Raw genomic sequence first — 2,865 nt, 5'->3', positions numbered from 1 at the left:
GGATAATGAAAAAAGACCGATAACTAAAAGAAGACTTTGATCTTTGCAACAGAATCCACCAGCATCACTGTAATCAAGGCGCTTGTTCCTGCGGCTGACCCCCAACATTGCGGTATATCCTCTCCAAGTCTGCAGATATATGACGAGCAACGTTCAAAGATACTTCTGCAAACCGCTCGGGCGTCATTCCCTGACAACTCATGCAAGCTCTTGAGGTATACGTGGATACCTCGAGGATCTTTCCCTTAATGTATTCCTGAGCCACATGCAGCTCTTGATTTTGCTGACCACGGGTCTCAGCTAGATCCAGCGCATCACGCTCCCGGTCCAAGGCCATATCTTTCTGGCACCGATTTTCGAGTAACTCCCCCTCCAACCGGTTGATCATACTCTAGTAGTGATGTCTTTCTATTTCAAACTCCGCGATCTGGCTCTTCTTGCTTGACTCAACTCCCCCTATCTGATCCCTCAGACCTTGGATTAACTGAGCAAAACCTCTACGCTCGTGATCACGGACTACCCTGAACTGGGCTTCTCTCTCTTCTTGCTGCTGAGCGGTTGCGACTATGTTCTTCTTTTGAATTTGGGCTTGGAGTGCTTGCTTCTCTCGTGCCCACTGAGCCTTTTCCCGCTCAAAATCAGCCTGTTGTATGTCCATGGCTGTCTCCAGAATTCCCTTATCTTCTTCTAAAGTGTCAATACGAGACTGGAACTCTTGTGCCACTTCCCTTTTGGTATCTCTAACTCTGGCCCCTATCTCTTCCTCCCAATCAACTGCATGCCATATGGATCTTTCTGGCCTTTGCTCGGGGATAGCCTGGTTGTGAAACCACTCAAGGTATGCGAGGCTTACCTCCCCACGTTCACGATCAACTACCATCTCGTCTATATCAGAAAATCGACCACCAAACCAAACCTTTTGTGCATAAGACTCCCTTGGAGGTTCCTCTCCCTTGAATTCCCACACGAACGGACGCATGTCATCAATCGGGGGCCTCTTTTGCTCTCTCCCTAGCTGGCGCATGACGCGAAGGGGCGCGTAGGGTTGGAAACCTCTGAAACCCATGAGTATGAAGAATGGGCGATATGTCGACATATGCATGACCCTAGCAGAAGGGAACCAATAATAGTTCCAAGTGATTCTATCCGCATTCAATGAACCAAGTAATTTCCGCCAGGCCCTCACCCCATCTGGAAGATTACAACTTGCGGCCCTGCCTGGGTGACATCCAATGTAATTCAGCCAGTTTTCATTGAAATTTATTACCATTGGATGATGATAAAGGTGCTCTATGAACCACATCTGCAGCAGAATGTTGCATCCCTCGAAGTAATCTTCACCCTCTTGGCATCGGGTCAAAGCTCGAAAAATATCTCCCAAAATCATGGGAAGAATGGTATGATCCTCGCTACTTTGCAAATACGAGACTACCGCAACCAATCGAATTCTGATGCGCCCACCACGCTCTAGAAAGACCATGATCCCTAGAAATGATATCATGAACGCGAAGATTCTCAACTCCCTCCAAGCGTCGTAACTCAACTGGTTGACGAATTCTATGCCCGAGAAATTTTCAAACCCTTTCTCGTCCCCAAACCTGTCATAGAGATATTCCAACTGAACCCAACCTTCGTTGAAGCAAACCATTGGAATTCGACGGAGGCATAATTTCTTTAAAAAGTTGTTCACACCAACTTTTCTCGGAGCAGCAGGCATTTTCCCACGAAGGTCTCTCCCCAATCCGGTGAACCCACCTAATTCTTCTAATGTGAGCGTCATTTCACAATCTTTGAACCTAAAGACATTGTTCGCGGGGTCCCAAAAGCCCACTAGAGACTCGATTAAATCTCTGTTAGGCTTAATTCCCATGATGTTTGTGAGGAACTTGAGGTACTTAAATACTCGATTCCGTTCCCATGTAGCAAAACTAGCCCACCAATTACAGAGACTGCTCGGGGTCTTATCTCTAATTAAGAACATTGGAGGTGTCTCGTCCCTTGCCCTTTTCTGACTGCTTCTTAGTGGAGAACTCATGGTGATCCTGGATAAGATAAAAAGGGTTAGGACTTACCTAAACTACATGCAAATTATGACAATTCATTATTATTATTAATTTTTGTTTGCCAATTTAGGACTCGATCTATAATTTTTTTATTATTATTTTTTATTTTATTTTTTATTTATTTTTTTTAATTACAAAATATTTTTTGAAGTTACCGGACACAAAAGTTGAGATGATAATAACGGAAAAACGGCTATCATTACAAAGACGGCCCTTTGATACTTCCATAGAAGGCATAAAGGATGTCTCAGCAAAAACAGCCAAACACAGGAACAAAATGATAAAAGTAGAAAAAATAATAAATAAAAACTATTTTTACAAAAATGACTCTCTGTTACTCCTAGAGGGGTTCCAAAGCTATTTCAGAAAAAGAAACAAGACAAAACTAGATAAAAATGGTTACTTTTGCAAAAACAGTCTTTCGGTACTTCCGGAAAGGTTTAAAGCTGCTTCGATAAAAATGGCCAGATATAAGGGCAAAATGGTAAAAGGTGAATAAATATGGATAAAGTAAATATTTTTTTTTTGTACAAAAAAAATGGCCCTTCAGCATTTGACCAAAATAGGCTCTCCCTTTTTTTCGAAAATATTATGCACACGCGGAATTCTATGCTCCCCCTTTTTTTTTTGAAAAATGTGGGCTGAACCCGATGGAGGTTGCCTACGTATCTCACATCCGGTGAGAATCGAACCCGCGTAGTTCGGTAAAACTAAGTACCCTTTTATTTTTATTTTTTTGAAAAATTAATCTTTACAACTCACACCAGACTATTACAATATATATATATATATATATATATAT

This window comes from Nicotiana attenuata, chromosome 1 (genome assembly GCF_001879085.1).
Source record: "Nicotiana attenuata strain UT chromosome 1, NIATTr2, whole genome shotgun sequence".
In the NCBI taxonomy this organism is placed as follows: domain Eukaryota; kingdom Viridiplantae; phylum Streptophyta; class Magnoliopsida; order Solanales; family Solanaceae; genus Nicotiana; species Nicotiana attenuata.
Note: the sequence above shows the minus strand (reverse complement) of the source record.